Genomic DNA, 23,438 nt, shown 5'->3' on the forward strand with positions numbered 1-23,438 from the left:
CGACAGCCAAAGGGTGGAGTCAACCCACATATGTCCACCAAAGGATGGAGAGATACACAAATTGTGCTTTATTGTAATATTATTCAGCCATAAAATGAAACTAAGTACTGATTGATATATGCTAGACATGGGTGAACTTCAAACACATGCTAAATAAAAGAAGCCAGACACAAAAGGTCAGATATTGTATGGTTCTATTTATATGAAATATCCAGAAGAGGTAAATTCTTAGAGACAATGCAGAATGGTGGTTGCCAGGTGCTGGGGGAAGAGAAGAATGGAGGAGAAACTGCTTAATGGGAACAGGAATTCCTTTTGGGGTGATGAAAAGGTTTTGGAACTAGACAGAGGTGGTAGTTGTGTAACACTTGGAAAGTACTAAATGCCACTCAATGGCTCACTTTAATATGGTTATTTTAGGATGTGTGAATTTCACCTCGACAAATTCTCTTACAACTCAATACATCATTTTTTAAGGAGTCAATCTCTGGGGATTTTGGAACAGAGGAGTGACACCATCTAAGATACACCTTCAGGCAAGAACCTAGCAATACTTACAAAAAGGGAAGTCCTTGGATTACCCCTGGGTGTCTGGGGGAAGATGCCACCATGAATCAAAATTAAAAATAAAGGAGAAAAAGCAAATTAGGAAAGGGGGGCTCTCCATTTGCCACCTGCCGAGTTTATACACCTGTGGGACAACTGAAAGGATTTAACAGGAAGCTATTGCTGAACTGGGATTTAAGAGCGAAATTACGGCCACAGAAAGAGATGCAGGATTCATCCTTAAGGCAATGGTATTACCATGAGAGAAGAGAGGAGAAAGAACTGGCACAAACGATGAAGAATCCCTAGTTTTACAGGGCAGGGAGATTAAGTACAGCCAGAAATAATATTAAAGAAGAGGTGGGCAGAGGATCAGAAACAGGCCAGGTGAGAAGGAGCCCAGAGGAACTCGTGGAAAGGCACTGGAGTTGTATGTAGCAGTAGAGTTCAAAATCTACCTCCTGGTTCTTGACTTTTCCTCTGAGAATCTGAGGTTGCTAAGTAAGTGGCGCCATGCACAGGCTCAGTATAGCTCAGCACCCAAAGGAAATAAGACTCCAAAGCTGTGAGTTTTGCCCTCCCTGGCCTTCAGTCACCCCCATGCTTGAAAGGATGGCACACACAGCCTCCAACACACACATTCTCCCAACCATGGTCCCAGCTCCAAGACTGAGCTCACTTCCAAAGCAGAGTCATGCTCGATGAGTCCTGGGCGCCTCTGTAAACTTGTCAATCCAGCCAGTATATGGAACAGTCGTGGCTGGATATAACCACCACTCAGGGCCTTCTGGCATCAGTGGCTACTGACTGGACAGTGCTATAACTATTTCTATTTGCAGCAATAAATCCTCTACAGTATTACATTAACTTCAAAATGATGACATTTGGCATATAATAGCAAATTGATTCCTTAGAAACAGAATGAATCTGACTTGCCATTATTACCATAAGTGGGAATCCAAAAAGGCTATAATAAATAATATAACCACATTCTATTTATTCACCCTTGATCTCTCCTCTATACTATTAACTAAAGAGGTAAGCACCATGGACGAGCAAGAATTATTTCTGGTATGACAAGGAAGGGACTTTGTTGGGGGCAGAGGGATGCCTAACGAAAAGCAGTGGGATGTCTTTTAGCAAAGGCAAGTTTGTAATGAGTATCAGGCTGACTTTTTAAAATAAGAGCTATTCAGGTGTGAAATGGGCTCCCCCAGAAATGAAGTGGGAGTCCCTCGGCTTTTCTGGGGCTGTAATAATGGGTTAGTCATGTATGACAGCTTGCATAATGGTTACTCCAGTATGGGAGACTGTGGACAGCAGCCTCTCTGTGATTTATACAATATCAGCTGGAAAAGCATCCTATTTTGCCATGGAAAATGTTCTGGAGAACCAAGCTCACCATGGGCTTCTAAGATGAACACACTGAAACCAACTTCAGGTAGCTATTCAGAAGAAATCCAACAACCCCAGTAGATACCTTCTTCAAAAAGGTTTTAGAAAAAAAACCTGTAGCCCAGAAGTGACCAACAGGCAGCCTCTGAGCCAAATTCGGCCTACAGGTGTTTTTTAACAGCCCCGCCTAGTTTGTGTTTTCTGTTCTTGATTTTATTAGTATGCATACCTCTCCCAATCCTTCAAACTTGAACAATGTGGTGAATGCTTCCAGTTGACAGCCCCAGGATATCTCCACCAGGAAGTGACCATTCCCCAAGCGTGAATCACTCCCAGCTGCTCTCTCCTCTACAAAGCTGCCCGCCACCAAACTAGGGCTCCCCATCTCCACCACAGAGCAGTGGCCAGTGACTAATGGACACAAGGGTGCACAGGGGACAAAAGTCTTCCCTGCCTTGCCTCAAGGTGGGGTCAATATGATCCTACTTCCTTGATCTCCCCTTCTTCAAGCAGTGCCTCTCAAGGACTGGTCCCCATACCACAAATCACATGGGCTTCTCCTGGGAACCTGGTTAGATATGCACATCTCAAGCCCCACTGGAGATTTTCTGAATCAGAAACACTGGGACTAGGACCCAGGAAGTTGTGTTTAAACAAGCCACCTGAGTAACTGTCATGTGACAACCACATGACAATCACAGTCCAAATCCTCCCTCTGTTATATGACATATTTTGACATGGGCTTCCTATTCCAGTTCTGCCTGCAGAGAACCCAACCCCTAACAGGAAAGTTCATACTAAACAAAATCTGCTCTTTCCAGCTCCCCTTGAAAACTGCTTCTTTCCCACAGGGAAGCAACCAGCTTGATGCAGAAGAGCTGCTGTCTGTCCCACTGCAACAGTTTCCATGGGTTCCACTGGTTTACACCATACAGTAGCTCATGCATCCTGGCCCCATTTGCATGGACTGGTCTGGACATTTGATCTAGCTCTCCGGACTAAGTTTGCTGAGATCAGGGCTTGCCTTTTCCATCCCTGTGGAATGGCTGGCATGGCTGGCACTCATCTATTTCAGTTGAGTTAGGGTGAACAGCTCCAATCCTGTTGAAACCGGTCAACATTTCTGAGACTCAGAGGCAAAATTCACACAATTAAGAGCCCAAGAAACAATCCCTGCAACAAATTAATATAACAACCTCATGGACATTATAGTTATGCATTGGCTATAATTGTGCAAGGATGTATTATGCTGGAGAAATTAGTTGCTGATTCACCTGGTCATCATCCTAAACCCCAAAGTCTGCAGATTAATAACCCTTGTAATTTGATCCTGGTCCACCTAAGCACAGGTGCCATCTCTACTCATTTAACATCTAATTCCTCAAAGTAGGTTTGCAGGCCTCTGACACATGGTTCAAATATTCACATGGCCTCCTTAGCCTAGAGAGACATTTTGATTACAGAACCAAGCTGCATGTGAAATAAACACAAAATAAAATCCGGCTGCAAACCTGAGCTCTGGAAATAAAAAAGAAGTCATTTCCAACCCAGCACTAGCTGGCTGCTCTCAAATTATCCATGGAGAAAATTGTCCAAACTTTTCTACCCAAACTGCATTTGTTTCTGATTTTAAACTAAGTTCCGTTCCTAATTTTTCTTCCTTTCTCCAAAGCTTCTATCTTTAGGAAATACGTAGCCCAAGTTCTATAATTTGCACTTCATTTGAACACTAATGAAAAGAAATGCTCTTCCCCCTCAAACTATTTCCTCAGTCAATTACACAAATCCTCTAAGTGGAGTGTGTGAAGTGATTTGTGTCCAAGAACTTAATTAGTACTTAATTCTGGAATTTGTATCTTCTTAAGCCCACATCCTTTTAAGTTTCCACCAAGCTCAAAAAATGGTCCAGGTGTGGTCCCCTAGCATAAGATCAAGGCAGCAATGGATTTGAAGAAGTCAAGAGGAATAAAAGACCATCTGTGTGTTCAAAAAGGCAACAGCCCCACTGCCTTAACGTTCCAGGCAGCCTCTCTGCCACCAACGAAGGTCCTTTCAAATCCACAAAGAGGGCAGGAGCCAACAGCACTTGCTTACTTTGCTAATAGTTGTCTTAATGTAAAGAGAAGCTATGCTCACTATAGGAAAAAACCAGGCGGAAATAGAGAATATAAAGGAAAAAAACATAATCAGCTACCTAGTGATAGGAAACACTTCCATTTTTAACAAAGACTTCCATTTTTTTATGTTGAATGTACAATAGATACATTATATTGTAGATCCTACTTTGTGTCCATCCACTTCTCTCATTTCCTTCACTTAGTGTAACATTTCCCTGTATTATTCAAAACTGTTTGTACCAGTCCTTATTTTAGGACAGTAAGAACTTGGTGAGGCTGCCTTCAGACACTGCTGGGCTCTTCCAAAACATCACACACTTTAAAATCTTGGGGAGGGATATGGGGTGAGGATGTATAAAGCAGAGATATATAAACATACAGCATATCTGGGGCATTAAAATTTTATGGGGGAATGGCAATTAGGGGGAAAAACTGTCCAAAAGACTCCTTGAGGGGGGTGATCATGAAAAAAAGGCCAAGAAACTCTACAGATGACTGTAATATAATCGACTTAACCAATCCTTTTAATAAAAACCTGCCAACACACACTTAAACTACTGCTTGATATTAGACTGTTAAATAAAAGCAAAAACTAAACAAACTTTTCTAATGTCTCTTAATGACCATATGTTCTTTTTCAGAGTAAGAGATATGTTTCCCTATGATATGGATCTCCAACAATCTGAGTCATTAAAGGCAAGGAAAATGAAACCGGCCTGCTTGTTGGCAATCTGTACACCACTCTTTCCAAGTTCCATATGTCCATCATTCAACTTGACGCGGGAGGAAGGAAAGTAACACTGAATAAGCCCTCACACCTCATCCTCAGCAGAACACCATGAAGCCTGTGCATTTATCCAAACTTTCATTTAGGTTCTTGCTCAAAGTCACACATCTGTTCAGAGGCAGAGCCCAGATCTGGTCAAGTCAGCCCGCTTCCCATACTCCCCCTGAACAGCAATGAAGTCACTCTTAGAATGTGCCAGGACTTAGTTCCTCACCTGTAAAATGAGAGGGCTGGACTAGATTTCTCATTGGGGCTTGCAATTCTAGGCTTTCCATATAATCACATCATCAAGCAGCTAAGTGTTTGGGGCCATGGGTCAGACCCCAGGCTGTCAAAACCCCTAAAAAAATCAAAGAAGGGCATCCTTTCTTCCACTCTCCTGACACATTTTGGAACCAATGTGGCCTCACTATCAAGGTGCTGCCCAGAGTCAACGCTCTCTAGAAAGAATGTGCTGACTTCAACTCTGAAAGCACACATCCAGCTCTGCCCCTTCCCAGAGCTTTTTCTCAGGCTTGTTCCCAGTGCTGAGCCTCTGGGGAGAGCTCTGCATGGATGCAGAAGATAAACATTCAGCCCTTAATGAATAGTGGTTTTTTTTTTTTTTCTCCAGGCCATTGTCCTGCTTTTTAGCACTAAACTGCAGAGATGCATCAGCATCATAAGAGCACTGTCTAATTAAAAGAAAGTTTTAAGAAGTAGGAGCCCTCATGGGATTCCTCACCAAAGTGTGAGCATCCCTAAGCTAAGAGAACACACATATTTTAGAAGGTATCCTTGGAGGGTACCATTTCTAGTACATGTGGCTCACTCTGTCTCTCCTGATCTGGTACCACAAAAAGGGCTCTCCTGCAAAGATGCACAGCCAGATGTTGGGAGCTCAACAGAGGGCTAGAAGGCAAGGTGCACTCACAGAGGCCGGATGGCCAGTCACATTTCTTCTACTGAGTTTGTTATGCTGCCAGGCTATGTTCTAATAAATATTTGTCAGCTTCTGTCCCACAGGTTTTGTGTCTGTGATGGAGCTGGGATCCCTGTGTAGATGTGCCCTGCAGAATCCCAAGTAAAATGTGCTGCACAGCTGGAAATTATTCTGATTTCACATGGATTCCTCAAGTCTGAGGTATAAGCATAATAAATCCTCCCCGAGTTAGGTCAGGCACCTTGGACCATTCCCCTGACTCATCTACAGCCAGGTAGTGGGCTTAAGTCTACATGGACCCAAGAAAGACCCAGTAGCAAATAACATCTGACATGGAAAGCACGTCTTTGAATGTGGAAGAAAAATGTGCAGAACCCAAACTGCTATCGGAACAGGTGTGCGCACAGTTAGAATTTAGCAAGGCTTTGTTTGCATAAAGCAATACTGAGAGTTTTATGTTCACTTTCAAAGCAGGAAACTGAGTCCCCAGGTCTCAAAGGGCTGAAACCCCTTTTTTTCACTCACCAGAACTGCAGAATCCCATGTATGATCGAGCTGAAGAACCTCTGACCAGAGGCTTAGTTTGCTGTTCTTCTACAAATTTCCTAAACATCCATGTCTGTCAAGTGACTTAAACCCTCCATTTAAAAATCATTTTCACTATTTCAATTGGAAAAATAATTGGGAGTTTTTTTAACCTACAGTAACCATAGTATAACTAACTTCTTTCTCCTGCTGGGTGGGCAGATAACGCACTTTCCTTCTGTGCACATCTTTCCTTCCTGTTTTTCAAAGAAAAATCCCTACCATCCCCAGTTTCCTCATGATTCCTAGGGTCTAGTGCCAAGAGTCCTGGAGTCTATTTAGCACTACATTCTCTGATTCATCTGGGATATCATAAGTCTCCTTAACTATGCACAACATGAAATTCAAATAAAAATGCTACCATGTGATATATTTAATATTTAATAGGATTTTATCTCATCTTACTTGATTTTAAACACAAACCAAATTAACAAAAATACTCTCAGAAAAGAACACTAATGAGTCTGCTTTTTATTTTGGTGTGGTCTTCAGCTGACCTTTCACTATAGATGTGTGGTTCTTAATTGGAGAGGAGAAAAAAATATTCTCAAAAGTCTTCTCAGGTTTCCCCCATCCAAAAGATCCCAAGGAATATGTTCCCAGTCCCATAACTGCTGAACAACCTGCCAGTTGAGACAGAAAGGAGACAAAATACACGGTGCCCATCACCACCACCTCTACTCACAGTCCTCCCTTCACTCCAAGATGGTGTCCCCTAGCCTGGTCATCTAAGATACAGGTCCTAGGGATGGCTCTAACTCCTCTTTTCCCTTACCTCCCACAACATCATTTGAGTCTCTATCACTGTACCTCCTCAGCATTTCTCAACACCATCTCTTCCTCTCCTCTTAAGCCATGGCCCTCACTCAGGTCCTCTGTACCCCTCAGCTGGATTTCCAACCAACCTCCCAAGGGACTGCAGATCCTCCCAAGTCCTCCCAGAGTAGTGGTTTTAAACCACAAATGGGATCACAAGAGCCCCTCCTTGGAAAACATCCATCGCCAAAGGTTAAGATTCAGAATGCCAAACATGACTATGAGGGCCAACGTAAGCTGGCCCCAGCCCACCTTTTGATTCCATCACTACTCAATTAATGGTAAGGTTCTGTGGGACATGATGATCAAACATGTTTAGTAAAGGAGAAACAACGAAAGCAATCATACCCAACAGTATGACATGCCTACTCTGGAAAGTGGCACCAAATGCTTTATATGCAGTATCTCAATCTTCTCAAGAAGGCAGGTATTATTCTTTACCCCATTTGTCAATCAGGAAAGCAGATGCACAGCTCATTAGGTGACACAGGCCAAAGCTCAACCCAAGAAGAGACAACAGAGCCCATGTCCTTCCTCACCATGCCACACTGCCTCCTCTATGGTATCAACACTGATGGTCTAGGTCACCTGGACCTCGTCGTGTAGATCAAAAGGTCATTGCAAACATCCACCATACACTGCTTAGGATACTTTCCTCTTAAATACGCAAGAGGAAGCCCCTTGCTGAAGCTAAGAGAGGGTCCAGAAGATATCACAAAGTCTGAGTACCAACTCAAGTAGAGGAGGCCAGGCTCAACCCACAAATGCCACCTAAAATGCCCTACTCCAATGGCCTCTCCCAATCATTCCCAAGTACATGCCCAGGGCAAAGTACACTGGAGGATTCCATGTCCCACTAATTCTCTGGATGGGTCATGCTCACCAGGCACCATTCTCCCATGCTAAGAAACCTACACAACGGAGAATGCATATGAGGCAGAAGACCTCGGAGCTTTGATCCTCCCTGTTCTCTCTTCCTGCACTGCTCAACCCCTACCCTCGATTACAATTACATGGCTATGACACCTTTCTAGCTTGCACAAACCTTATAGTAGGTGCCCAATAATTCTTTCCCAAAAAAATTAATGAATGGATGAAAACTTTAGCTTTATCTATTTTTATGAGTTAATAAGAGCAGCACCTGGTTTTAGCGCCAGTGTCTTGTGGAGATGATCAGTGAGCCAGCCTCCCTGAAACTGACCTCTCTGGAGGCCCTGAGCAAATGAGCCTGGGGACCTGTGAGGATGAGGAATTGGACCAAGGCCCAGCTAGGGCATGCGGGCAGTCCTTGTCCATAATAGTCCCATCTCATTTCTAGCACCCAGAAAACCATTAACATTATTTGCAGACACTGCTACACGCACAAAATTTGGTACAACAGCTCGTGCTTCATGCACATTCACTCTCTAAAAAGCAAATAAGAAATACAAGGTGGCAGGTGAACAACAAACACCATGTGAAAAGAACTGAAAATCTAACTTAAACAGGCCTCTTTCACTTAGGGATGATAAACATGACATACCATGGCGACATAAACCGTAAGCAGGCTGCCCCTTTAAAAATATAACCATCAATCTGTTGTTAAGCCCACAACCAGTTGCAGTATTAATCACACGCTTTTGGCAAGAGAATCCATTTCCCAATAAAGTTTGAGTGGCAGAGAAAAGGCAGAGCCAACAATCGGGAAATAAACTATGCTTCCAAATGATCGAAGGAAAGCTGCTCTTCTCGCTGGCGGCTCTCCCGCCATCCTGCTGCTCACACCAGACACACATAAATACACATGCCACTTTGCTTCCCCCACATCATATTTCCATCATTGCAGAGTGCTGTGCGGTTCTGTTCTGGGCCCATTTTTCACTTTGTGCCATTTTTGTAGGCTTTGCTCAGACCTCCCCTAGAAATTAAGAGCCCCTTCTTAAGCACAACACCATCTCTGGTTTCTTACAGCTTCCTTTTCTCCCCTCCCCCTCTCACCCTCCCCCTTGTAGGGAGTCCTAGAACCAATCCTGCTAAGCAGCTTGTGTGTCCTGCCTCACCTCTTAAACTGTAAACCCCCGGAAATCAGTGTCCAAACCTTATTCCTATCTCCCCAGTGGCTGGCACAAAGTAAACATTTAATTAATGCAGAGTAGAGTTTTATTCACTAAGGAGAGGTTTCTAATAAATGAAGCAGACTTGGGAATCCATGAACTGTGCTATTCACTAGCATGTCCAAGCAACCAATTCTCAGATGCGACACTCACAATACAGATAGGAGGACAAATCCCCACATATTCCAGTCTTTTCCTATAAATTGATACTAATGAGTGTTTTTCCTTCCATGGAAATTGTGAGATGTGTTTGACCAATCACCTTTGGAAATGTTGTGATACAGTTACTGTATCTACATTAAATTTATAGATTAATATGGAATGACTGACATCTTGACAACATTGAGTGCTCCTTCCAATCTATAATATACCTCTCCACTTATTCAGGCCTTGTTTCATGCCTTTAGAGATTCTCCAGGTAAATCTAGGCACTCTTTGAACAGATGGATTGCTAGGCACAATTATGTAGTTGTTGCTATTGTGAGTGGTATCTTCTATTATATTCTTTATTATTACAGTACAGAGGAAAACTTCATATTTGGATGTTTATATTATCTGACAAACTTGCTGAACTCATTACTCCTAGTGGTTGGTCTGGTAATTAACTTCTCAAGTAAATGGTATTACATGCAAAAAATGACAATTTGTCTTTTCCAATCCTCAGGACTTTCTTTTTACTTGTTTTACTGTGTCACCCCAAACCTTCTTTAGTATGTAACAGCAATACATGAATATCCTTACTTCTAATGTCGAAAAAGAATACTCCTAAAATTCATCTATTAAACAATGTTTGCAACAGGCTTTTGGAGGAAAGCCCTGATCAGATAAAGGGTATTCTTTTCTATAAAGACTGCATTATTGTACTTAATTATCTGCTGCCCCTACCTACCAGGCCCAACATCACTGGGCCTCTTTTTATCTTTTTTCAAGATTTTATTTATTTATTCATGAAAGAGACACAGAGACATAGAGGGAGAAGTAGGCTCCCTGTGGGAGGCCTGGTGTAGGACTCTGATCCCAGGATCACGACCTGAGCCGAAGGCAGATGCTCAAACACTGAGCCATCCAGGTGCCCCACCACAGGGCTTCTTCTTCTTTTTTTTTTTTTCTTTTTTTTTTTTTTTTATTATTTATGATAGTCACAGAGAGAGAGTGAGAGGCAGAGACACAGGCAGAGGGAGAAGCAGGCTCCATGCACCAGGAGCCCGACGTGGGATTCGATCCCGGGTCTCCAGGATCATGCCCTGGGCCAAAGGCAGGTGCTAAACCGCTACGCCACCCAGGGATCCCCACAGGGCTTCTTCTTTTGGGCAAATTATAGATCCCATCATATGACATCAGGCTTGACCATAAGACTTTCTTTGGCCAATGGATTATGAGAGGAGATGACAAATGCCACATCCAAGGTGACATTTGCAACCACCTAGTGCTTCTACAGCTCCTCCCCCTTTGCTACTGGATCACCACACATCCCAGATAGTGACTGTTCCTCCAGCCTGCATTCTGAATGAAGACTACAGAGGCAGAAACACAGCCAACTTACAGCCTACATGTAACATGAACAGGAAATCAACCTTTACTGTCATAAACCACTGACATTTAGAGGTTGTCATTGTAGTGTTACTCAGCAAAAGTTGATTGGTATGCCATGTATTCCTGTTTGTCTCTGGGCTTTTGTCATAAACAGCTTTGAGATCATCATACAATTTATTTTCCTTTAATTTGTTAATGATTTCTACTTACAGGTTTTGAGGTTAAATCTGTAGTGGACTACTGGGAAATAACCTATTGGATAAAGGGCTAGTATCCAAAACCTATAAAGAACTTAAACTCAACCCCCCAAAAAACAAAAAACCCAGTCAAGAAATGGGCAGGAGACATGAACAGTCATTTCTCCAAAGAGTACAAATAGCTAACAGACGCATAAAAAAATGCTCAATATCACTCAGCATCAGGGAAATACAAATCAAAATCACAATGAGATACCACCTCATCCCTGTCAGAATAACTAAAAGGAACAACTCAGGAAACAGATGCTGGCAAGGTTGTGAGAAGGGGTAACCTTCTTACACTGTTGGTGGGAATGCAAGCTGGTGTAGCCATTCTGGAAAACAGTATGGAGGTTCCTCAAAAATAGAGCTACCCTACAACCCAGCAATTGCACTACTAGGTATTTACTCAAAGGATACAAACATAGTGACCCAAAGGGGCACCTGCACCCCAACGTCTATAACAGCAATGTCAAACAGTAGCCAAACTATGGAAAGAGCCCAGATGTCCACAGACAGATGGATAAAAATGTGGTGTACATATACATGTGGTGTATATAACTGAATATTACTCTCGCATCAAAAAGAAATCTTGCCATTTGCAAGGATGCAGATAGAGCTAAAAGATATACTAAGCAACATAAGTCAGAGAAAGACAAATATCAGATGATTTCACTTAGTGGAATTTAAGAAACACAACAAACGAACAGAGGAGAAAGGAAGGAAAAATAAAAATGGAAGCAAACCACAAGAGTCAACTACAGGAGATGAATTGAAAGTTGCTGGAGGGGAAGTGGGCGGGACAAAGGGGTAACTGGATGATGGACATTAAGGAGGGCACTTGATATAACGAACAATGGGTGTTACATGCAACTGATGAATCACTAAATTCTACCCCTGAAACTAATCATACACTATATGTTAAGTAAATTGAACTTAAACCAAAAGTTAGAATCTAGAGCTGACTACTAGGGAATTTCATAAAGAAGACACGACCACCAATTGACCTGTGAACTGGATCTGGGCACCCAGTCTGCCTACCCCCTCCCTCCTGTGGTTAGAATGCGGGTTCCACTTGCCTTTCCTGTTTCCAGAGACTGCTCCAAGGACACACCCTTGAGATGGTGATGTGGTGCTGAGAACACCTGCACACTGTATATGACTGGGCCCAATTAGAGCCTCTTCTTGAACTCTTACCATTTGGCAGGCAGGTGTAGGGATCCATTAGTCTTGTTGCTGCCCAACACAAGCCTCACACTGAGTTCCTTTGGCTATTATTAAAACTGCCACCTACCAACCTGGAGTGACCTGCATGTTTCTTTGGTCTTTCCCTGCCCTTTAGGAGTACAGGGTCCAATTTCCCATTATACCCAGGAAGCTCTCAGAAGGGCTGTGAACCAACACAGACATCAGCTTCCATCAAAAAAACGAGTGCTGTTCCTTCCATAGGACAGCGCTGTCACTGGAAGGTGGCTGCCCCACTCAGAACTACACTTAGCAGCATGCAGCTATGGCCGTGCAACTAGCTCTCATCAACAGAAATGCTCTATCACTTGCAGGCCCAACACCGTCATAAAGCAGGCAGACAGTCTCCACATGCTCTCTTGGGATTCCAGGGCCTTAGTAAGTGGCTGAACCACAAGATGGAGGGAGCCTGGGTCCGTGAATCACATGGGCCACCTGCCAACCACTGTGCCACTTTGTGAATAAGAAATAAACCCCTGTTGTATAAGAAGATTAGAGTACTGTTACCCTACTGTACTATCTTGTACTGCAGGAATAAATCCAACCCCATACTATTTTTAATAGGATGTCAGATTTAGCATGTTAACATTGTATTTCATATTTTATCTGAAACAGACTTGTAAGTTCCCTTCTCTGGTACCTTCTTCAGTTTTGATATTGGTACCTTCAGAAAACAACAGCAGCTTTCCCCTTGTTATCTCTCTGGAACAACATATACAGTGCAGGGATTATCCATTCATATTAAATTGGGTAGTTATTATTTGGGGAAGGAGAAGTTTTCCCCACTGTTCCAATTTCTTCAGCAGCCAGCGTTCTAGTCAGGTTTTCCGTTAGTCAGCTAGCTGGCCAACTCTGAAATCTCCTTTTTTCCAACCATCTATTCATTTCGTATGGGATTTTGCATTTGTGAACAGTTGTCCGCCCAATTCACTTATCACAGCTAAGTTGCTTCTATACCTGTATTTTATGCACACCTTTTTATCCTTGAGGAGTCTCACCAGAGACTTGTCTATTTTTCTAATTCTTTCAAAAAATATTTGGTTTTGTGATCATTGTTGCTTTCTCCAGCCCTCTTATTGATTTCTACTCTATCTTATTATTTCAATCCTTCTGATATCACTGGGTCAGAGAAAGTGGTCAGTAATGACGTCCCTTCTTAGAACCTGGAGACTGACTTTCTGGTCTATGATGTGATCCACTTTTGTGAAAATTCCATGTATGCCCCAAAATAGGCATCTCGTATTTTCTGGGTACAAGCTGATTAGTCATGTTATCCAAATCTTTTATACTCTTATTTTTGTCTGTTTCCAAGAAGAGTACATTTAAATCTCTACCTACAATGGTAGACTTATCTATGTGTTACTATAAATCTGACAATTATTTCTTTATATAGCTTAAGGCTATACTCTTGGTTATATTTGGGTCATGATTATTACATTTTCTTGGAATACTGTGGCACTTCCAGAATAAATCATCATTTTTCATCTTTTTTCGTGTTGTTCACCTTAAATTCTACTTCCTGCAATACTGAAACCTCGAGCCTAGTGCTATTTTGGTTGTTTTCCTGGAATGCCATTTTTGGCTCTTTATTCTCAACCTTGCTCTGTGTTTTTGTTTACGTGATTCTCTTCAACCCACAGATTACTGGATCTTTTTTGTAACTCAGTCTAAGAGTCCCCATGTCTTAATCAGGGAGATTAACCTATTAATACTGTAATCAATGATACTGTAGGATTGATTTCTTCATCCCTTTTTGTGTTTTCGATTTACTGCACTTTTTCTTTCTACTTTCCTATCTCTTACTAAATCAATCCAATTTTCTTTAGTTTTTCCTAGTTGGAAATCTTCTTGGTTGTCCCTTACAAAGACCAACATTTATACTTATTTTTTCCTCTCAATATCTATGCATGACCACGTCCCCCCCACAGTGAAGACATATGTACTACCTGCCCTTACCTCTGATCTTTCATACATACTCATGCATACTTAATCTATGTTGGCATTGCCTGGAAATCTAGTTCCAGATTGGTTATGGGTCCCCTGCCACTGTTGTTCCTGGCATATCCAAAACCCTGTTCAAAGGAAGAGACCAGCAGACCATACTTTGTTTACCATACTGATTAGAACCAGAATTCTTCTGTTCACTTATTAATTTTTTTTGGTCGGGTGACTCAGAATAGTGCTTCTATGACTATTCTTGTCTTGACAGGTTTTATCTAAGGTATAATTTACATACCATAAAATTCTCCAAATTTAAGTGCGATGCACTGATTAAGATCATGTTTACAGTTGAGCAACCATCACCCCACTCTACCGCTCCACTTTAAACATTTCCATCACCCCAAAAGACCCCTTCTTTAGCCTCTTTGCCATCAACCGTGATTCTCACATTTCCAGCCCGTCACTGATTTACTGTCAGTATCCACTAATTTGTTGTTGTCTGAACATTTCACATAAATGTAACCGTCTGAGACTTGGTCTTTTCTGCCTAGTTTCTTTCACATAGCATAAGGTCCTTGAGGTTCATCCTTCTTGTCACGCAGAGCAGTATTTCCTTTTACTGCTGAAGATCCCATATGATAAGGACATGCCACATTCTGTTTATCCATATCCTAGTTCCTGAACATTTGAATGGTTTCTACTTTTTGACTATTCTGAATAATGTTCCTGTGAACATTTTCTTCTGAGTCTTTCTGTGGACACAGGTCTCCTTTCTCTTGGATAGGTACTCTTGGATAGGAGTGGAATTGGTGGGTCATAGGATAAATCTATGTTGAAATTTCTATAGGAAACAAACTACTTCTTCCAAAGTAGCTGTACCATTGGACATACTACCAGCCATGAAGGAGGGCTCTGGTTTCTCCATATCCCTGCCAACACTTGTTATTTTGTCTTTATTACACTCATTCTACGGGTACATTATTTTTATAGTTTAAAAAAAGGCACTTAGAAGAGCATATGAAAATTAGGTCTAGGTCCTGTGATCTCCCAATGAAGTTGGGTGGGGGGAGAGCAAAAACAAAAAGGAAATAGACCAAAATAGCAAACATGATTGCCTCCAGATGACAGGGTTAGGGGTGTTTCTTCTTTCCATATTCCTGTAGCTTTCTTCTTGATAAGGAACATGTAGTTACTTTTATAATAAAAAAATTAACTTTAATAGGTATTTTATAGCTAATATAACCTTATTTCTTCTACTTTAACTTTCCCCAACAGTGGCAATAAGATATTCAAAGTTTCCTTCCAGCCTCCAGATTAACTCACAGCATAGCTGTTAGTTTTATTAAGCTCCAGAGAGCTGTAGAGCTTCCAAGGCCCTCTCTCCAGTCAGCTAAAAGGCCTGGGTGCACAGCTGCCAGTGCCATCCCTCCCACAATGTTCCCTGTGCCAACATCAGGACACTCGGCTACTTAGGGACACCTTATTCCATTACAAGCATCCCATGATTGTCCAGGCTCTCCCCACCCCACATTTGGCCTGTACACCAAACTCTACAAGACACATGTTCTTCAAGTAGTTCTACCGGCTAGCGATCACAAAGGTAGCATCATACATATGTATGTAAATGCTGCTTCTCAGCACATCAACTGGAAATCTTAACTGAAGTTATTTTATCCATGAAGTATTTAACTAAGCACCAACTATGTGTAAGGCCCCTTCCTCTATCCCCTTGAGTTTACAATCTAAGAATAAACCACTTACTTTGCAAAATACAGGGCACTAGAGATCCTAAGACCAAACACACAAGGAGTCTATGGGAGTTTGCAAAAGGAATCTTTTTCTAGCTGCGAGATGAAAAGTATTTCCAGGAAAAGTCACCAACGAGTTTGGGGTGTCAGTTGAGTATGAAACTCAGAGGTCCAGGAATTACACGACGGTCCAAGACAAGCATTTAGGAGGCCAAACTGGAGGAAGAGATCTCCCCCTTCCCTGCATCCATTTTCCTTCTCAACTGCTTCGTTGTTCTTCATTCCCTATCACCTTGTCTCCCTGCAGACACGCATGCCAAGTCTACCCTGCTATAAATGAATGCCTTAGGCGACTGCAAGTCCAAATGCAGCCAGGCAGGGGCGCTCTAATTCAACTTGTCCAAAATGAGGAAAGCCCAAAAGTACCACCAGTGTTGTTATTTATTCCACATCGTGACAGGGCACTTATAAGCTTCACAACCTTTTAAGAATATAACAGGTGACAAAAGAATGGCCTAACATCATATGCCACCATCTTATGCTAAAGACCATACTTCGCTGAAGAATTTCACAAAGGACTTTAACATCAAGAGCCAAAGCAAAACCTTCAACTAGAGGGGATTGCGGTTTTTGGCCTGATGAATAATTTGCACTCAGTAATAGGGAGTCAGCCAAGTCACCAAGCGTGAATTACTAATTTTCAAAAGACCAAAAAAATAATAAAGTACATTCAACCTTAAAACTATTCTGAGCATAATCTTCCTTTGAGGATTCAGAATGCCTGGAAACAGTTTAAATTTGTGAATAAGGACCACGACTTTAGGTTGTCACATCCATACAAAGTTATTCAATAAAACCCAGCAGGCTTAGAGATTACTAATCCTCCTGGTTCCAAGCTAAAAAGAATTGTTCTTCTAATAGTAAATGTAGGTATACACCAGAACTGGGTATAGGAGATGTGCCTATTAAAGAATGTCACTGATTTTACTTTCATTTATTCCACGTTTATTGCATATGACAAGATTCACCCTTTACCGGTCCACCGTTCTGTAAATTTTGACAACTTTACATAATCCGTGTCATCACCACCACAATCAAGATAGAGAATATTTTCATGATCCCCTCAAAATTCTTTCATTCCCTTTATGGTAAGCCCCGCACCCTTCCACTAGTCCCTGGCAACCCAAAAATCTAGTTTCTGTTCCTATTGTTTTGCCTTTTCCAGGAATGTCATGTAAGTGGAGTACTGTACTTAGCTTTTGAGTCTGGCTTCTTTCACTTAGTATCATCTTTTCAGTGTTCTCTGTGTTGGTGTGTTGATTTTGGTTTTTAGCTAAAGTAGAACTGGAACACCCACAGGGGCCCTGACAGCTTCACACCAAGTTCTTAAGGGGTGAAGCTCATTTTCAGGGGCCGTCTGTATAACCTCATACCTTCTTTGAATATTAGAAGTGGGACAAATCTTCGTATTTAGAGAGCAGAGCAATATTTTCAAAGAGCAGAGCTCTAAGCCATGAGCTTTTATTCAAGGACACAAACTCTGTCCTATAGAACTCAGTGACTCCAGCACAGCAGGAACACAAAACTCATTGGTTAAACTCACCTGAACAGCAACATGACCAATTGGTCAACTTGAATAATGCTATTTTACTTCCAAAATAAAACAATCCTACTGGGCACATTTCTTAAGGAATAAAAAAAATTAAAAAATAAAAAATAAGTTTAATTTTTTTGTTTTGTTTTGTTTTTTTTTTTACTTTGTTTTGTGTGTTTATGTTTAAAACTGGCTCTGAAACATTTCCAAAAGTGGAACTTCCAAAAGAGCTCTGGGCAAAGGCAGTACTTTATTGAATGTGTGATCAGGAGCAGAAGGTAACTCTTGAAAGGCAGTGAGTAATCTGATAAGTGAGGCAGAAACAGGAGGAGCCTGGTCAGATTGATCCTTCTGTCCCCTTCTTAGGTTACCAGGAAGAGGGGTGAGGCTCCCTGCAGAGACAGCCAGCACTTCCCCTCACCACCTACCACCAGAACATCTCATTCTAGAGTCCTCCTTTCTATCATTGTGCACACACTCCTACACCTGCATATGCTACAAATATTTACTGAGCCCCCCCCCACAACACACATACCCCCACCCACCCAGAAACTACAACCAAGCTCATCAGGAGGTGTGATTCACATCCTGCGCGACCAGCCAGAAAATACAGAACCTGAGCAGAGATGGTGCTGAGTTCAAATCTCCCCTCTTGGCCCTTTAATCCTAGCCTTACCACCCCCCCGCCCCCGACTCCCTAGCAAAGTTATCCAGACAAAGCCTAATGACCTAGGTGTTCAAACTAGGCATTGATGCCAACCAACCCATTCAGGCAAATGCTGCTATGCCAATCACCAGGGGCCGGGTGCATAGCCTCCTACCAGTAAGTCTGGGGGGCCTTCAAACAGCTCTCCTGACAAAATTTTCACCTCTGAATAACAACTTGGTTCTGGAACTCCCATTCCCTGGGAAAGAACACCTTATTCTAAAGCAGTCTATATTCTACAATTACCATATCTCTTGTTCATATGCAAGAAGAGACCAGTAGCTTGGGAAAGTGACAAATTCTCTAAATCTGGTTTTTCTCATCCATAGAATTAATAATCCCTCCCTGCTGCCAGAATTAAATAATGCATAATAATAATAGCAGATATTAATTGAAACCATATACTATGAAATATGCATTAGTTTCATTATCAACTTTAATCCATTCAACCAATCCTAGGAGGTAGAATATTCTTATCTCTAACTAATAGAGGGGGAAAAGAAAGCTCAGAGATGCTGAGCAACTTGCTCAAAACCACTAGCAGGTAAGTGGTACAGTGAGGATGTCAACTTTTCTCTTGACAACATTTAACCTTACTCCCTTTCTGACCATCAGTCCCAAAGAAGTAATAATGAGTGGTTAGAAGTTTCATAAAGACGATCTTCATGGTTTCAAAGGAGAAAATCAGAAAAAAATGAAATATCCAACAACCAGGTATTGCTAGCATAAATCAGCAGGGTTTTAAATCATTCGATGAATAGTTTATGAAGGAATGCTGAACCTAAGTGTTCACCTCCTCCCCCTCCACAAAGCCCACAATATTTCAGAAAATAAGTATAAACTTATTTTCTGGACAATGTTACAGAAGTACTGAGAACCCCTGATGAACTTGTAACAGCCAGAGAACAGGTGCAGTAGTGCTGGTAGCAGAACCGGGACACATGGAGAAGAGAAGGAGCCAGAATAATCAGGAGGAAGAGGCTGCCCCCTATCATGGGAGCCCCAGTGAGAGCAGATACGGACACTAGGAATGTGCAGAAGGGTAGGAATGAGAGAAAACTGTCTGTAAGGTTACCTGTGTTGGCTCTCCCCATCCCGCTGCCATCACCTCAGCCATCATCCCTCACCTCTTTCCCCAGGAGCAACAAGTGAGTTTTCCCAGGCTACAACAGGAGATATCATTTTTAAAGATATTTAACCTCCCAAGGGGCCGCTAAAGTGTCCCAAGTGAGGAACATCATCCCAGAATACGTTCCTTTTTGCCTAAGCATGAGGGGAGGAGAGGGCAGGGGAGTGGCATAGCTTGTCTGCTTTTGTCTGGTAAGTGTCCAAGGGAAGCCTGCCAATCAGCTCAACTGCCCATGTTCTTGGTGGTGGACAGACAAAGCCACTCCAGCTATCTGTAGCTATCAGCTTAGTCTTGCATTCCTAGAATGAATAAACTAAAATCATCAAACATGGGGGGCGGGAGGGAGTGGAAACACCACAGAGAAGTGAGCTGACCCACTAGAACAGACTCCAAGAAAAAGAGATAACTCCAGAAACAGACAAGAACTTTCAAAGTATCCTTAATATTTTCAAAGATATTGAAAAAGATTATACACACACAGAGAAATGACCATTTTAAAAAGGAAAAAAAGGGGGGCACCTGGGTGGCTCAGTTAAGCAACTGACTCATGATTTTGGCTCAGGTCATGATCTCAGGGTGGTGAGATCAAGCCCCATGTCAGGCTCCACACTGTGGGTAGAGCCTGCTTAATTAAGATTCTCTCTTTCCCTCTCCCCTTGCCCCTCCCCCCTCTAAAAAAATAAGAAAAAAAAGCAATCAAAGAACAAAAAGAAATGAATTTATGGAAATTAAGAACATGCCTGCTAAAACAGGCCAAAAAAAAAAATTAGGAGGAAAAATTTAAGGAAATCTCTTAGAATACAGAACATTTTTCATCTGAAAAATGAAAAACAAAGAGACATGGGTGGCCAGTTCATAAAGTAAATATCCATGCACTAGGAGCTCCTAGAAACGTAAGTGAAGAGAAAGAAATTGTCACAAAAATTTGTAAATTTCACAAAACTGAATTAAGAAATAAGATTCAAAGGGCCCATCAAGTACCAAGTAGGATAAATGGAAAATACCATATAGACGACATCCTAAAATCTCTCAGGGCCAGGTATGTTAGAGGCATCATGTGGGCAAAACAAAACAGATTACCCATAAAAGAATTAGGATGTTTAGTATCCAGCTAACTAGCTGAATTACTAATTACTAATTCTACTGAATATTAAAGGCAACTGGATATGTGTTGAAATGTCAAGGACAGAATTATTTTGACTCTCAATTTTTTTTTCCCAAATCCTCAAAAACAAGAAGTGATCCATATACCTATCCACTTACAAAAAGTTAAACAGGAATGTAGTCAAACAAAATGCAAAGGAATAAACAAGACCCCAGGAACTCTGTAGAGAGAAGTGTTCCTGGAGAACCAGAAGCAGACACCCCAGGAAGACATCAGAGCAGCAGGCCCATGAGGCAAGGCAGGCCGACTGTACAAGAGGCCGAGAGCCCATCACAGAAAAATGTGACAGAAGAGTCGAGAGGCAGGAGGGATGCGGTGAAGGAGGCATCTGCTTCCTCTAGCAACAAGAGAAGTGAAAGATGATTTAGAAAGCAAAAAGCTGCACAAGAAAGTCAGGTTCCAACAAGTCGAAATGTGACACACTGTGATTCTATCCCTGCTAGAATGGTTAAAGAAAAAAAAAGCAAATTCCTCTGGCCTAGGTGGTCGAGGGGACAATTCTTTTTTTTTTTTTTTTTTTTAAGATTTTATTTATTTATTCATGAGAGACACAGGCAGAGGAGAAGCAGGCTCCATGCAGGAAGCCCAATGTGGGACTCGATCCCGGGACTCCAGGATCACGCCCTGGGCAGAAAGCAGGCACTAAACCGCTGAGCCACCCAGGGACCCCTCCAGGGGACAATACTAATTTCAGAGGCATCTGAGCTGCGCTTGCCCAAAACACAAAGCATAAGACAGGAGCATGTGAGGAGGTAGTTTATTTCGGGCAGTGGTCCCAGGTGACAGGAGGACTGGGCGGAACGGGACAGGGAAGGAGGGAAAGTCAATACAAGCAGATGCTACGGAGCTGATTCCACGGGAAACAACCCAGAGTCCACCCCACTAGGAATCCTCCGCAGATTATCTCCCTAAAGAAAGAAAATGGGAATATTACCCATTGGCTTCCACCAACCCTGGGGGGCCTGGCATTTCCAGAGGCGCCTATACATCAGCAGGACTAAGCAGGAGTCTTCGCAGATGCTGCAGCAGCAAGGTCCCAGGACGGAAAGTGAGAAACACAGTATATGATTTAGAATTGCATTTTCTGTGTGCATGCAATACTTTGTGATAATGACTATGTAAATGAGAGACACAAATAGTATGTAGATATTAGCACTGCTCACCAAATATTTTTGGCTCTCAGCTTTCACAGTGTATGATACAATCACACTCTTTGCCCACCCCCACCCCCCCACCGCCGTGGTTGAGTGGGGCCACGTGATTAATTCTGGCCAATGCACGGAAAGGAGAGTGGTATCCCACTTCCATTCAGGACATGTAAATGCTGACATAAGACACTCCAGAGCTTTCTTTCCATCTGCTGTAGTGAGCAACAACATTGCAGATAACAGTTATTCCACTTCCACAAGTTGCTAAGAGCACCCAACACAGAGGCTTCAACCAACCCCCTCCTCCAACAATGGACCTGAGAGTTTAAGAGAAATAAGCTTTTTTGTTTAAAGCCACTGAGACGTAGGGGCGCCTGGGTGGCTCAGTTGGCTAAGACTCTGGCTTTAACTCAGGTCATGATCCCAGAGTCCTGGGATCAAGCTCCCTCGTGGGGCCTCCTTGCCCAGCAGGGAGCCTGCTTCTCCCTCTCCCTCTGCCCTACCCCCTGCTTGTGTGTTTGTTCTGTCAAATAAATGCTTTTTTTTTTTTTTTTTTAAGTCACCAAAACCTGGAGATTATTTGTTACTGCAGCCCATCCTGATACAAGTAAATGCCTTCTGGTGTTGTGAGGAGAAACCAGCCTACCAAGCTTTACACATGCACGCAGATTACACTGTAGATCCATAAGAAAAGGGATGATAAACACACCAAGTGCTAATAACGTTTCTGCTCAGTTGAGAGAATTCCAAGTAAAGAAAGTTCTTACATTTTCTCTTTTTAAATTTCACATAATGAGCCTGCATTATGTATAGAAGACAAGAAAAAGTCAAGTAAGGGAAAGCAGTGTAATCTAGGAAGAGAGACTGGTGGGCAGAATGTTTCTGCTGTGTGCTTACTATGAAAACTCCTGTTACCTTTTCCACCTCATAAAATACACATACGAGGACAAGGGATTCCTAAACGCCCAGAAGTTTACTTCAGCTTTACAATATGCCTGTCTTGAAACTCTTCCAAATGTTCAGGAATATTTTCAGGTACCTTGGGCTATTTCTACTCCCTACTTCCAAATCCCCCCGAGAACTTATAGAGTTTCCTAACGGGTTATTTTTCCCCAAAAAAACAGAAAACCAGCTCTTAGAAAATCCAGTTTCCAGAACGCATCAATAGGAGGACTTGTACCATCCTCACGCACGCTTAGACCACCCACGTGTGCAAGCATGCGCACACACGCACACACACGGTAGGTCAGTATCTCCAATCAGCTCTGGGACCTGCCATCCAATTTCTTTCATGATTCTCTCTTTTCCAAACAGCAGCCAGAGTGATCCTTAGGAAGTTTATCGGTTCATGTAACATCCCTGGCTCCAGGCTCCAACAGCTTCCCACTGCACTTAAGGCAGGACATCTAAGCTCCTGACCATGGCATTCAAGGTTCTCTGTTCCACACTTCCGCTGACCCATTACACACCAGCCGTGATGATCCTTCCCTCAGTCCTTGAACAAACCAAACTCCTGGCCTACCTCAGGACCCCCAGGCCTGCTCTTCCCCCCTTCCTGCACTACTACTCTCGGGGCTCCTGGCAAGGCTCCCTCCTCTTCAGTCTTCAAGATTCAGCCTGTATGCTTTAGAGAAGACTTCCCCAAACCGCCATCCAGAATGAGTCACTGTCCTCCTCATTCTCCCATCAACCCGTTGCTTTCCTGAAGAGGATTCACCACAATCCTCCTCCT

At 42.5% G+C, this 23,438-nt stretch overlaps 1 protein-coding gene and 1 long non-coding RNA gene across 15 annotated transcripts in view; one reads left to right on the forward strand and one right to left on the reverse strand.

Annotated features, from left to right (window-relative positions):
- PTPRT (protein tyrosine phosphatase receptor type T) overlaps positions 1-23,438 on the reverse strand; it is a 1,036,563-nt gene that overhangs the window by 932,366 nt on the left and 80,759 nt on the right. The window lies entirely within an intron of this gene.
- LOC140617889 (uncharacterized) lies at positions 272-4,769 on the forward strand. Of its 2 annotated transcripts, none has more exons than XR_012018039.1 (2): positions 272-933; positions 4,700-4,769. It is a non-coding gene; the product is annotated as an uncharacterized lncRNA (long non-coding RNA). The 2 variants fall into 2 exon arrangements; XR_012018038.1 differs by having other exon boundaries at positions 272-536.

This window comes from Canis lupus, chromosome 26 (assembly GCF_048164855.1).
Source record: "Canis lupus baileyi chromosome 26, mCanLup2.hap1, whole genome shotgun sequence".
Lineage (NCBI taxonomy): Eukaryota > Metazoa > Chordata > Mammalia > Carnivora > Canidae > Canis > Canis lupus.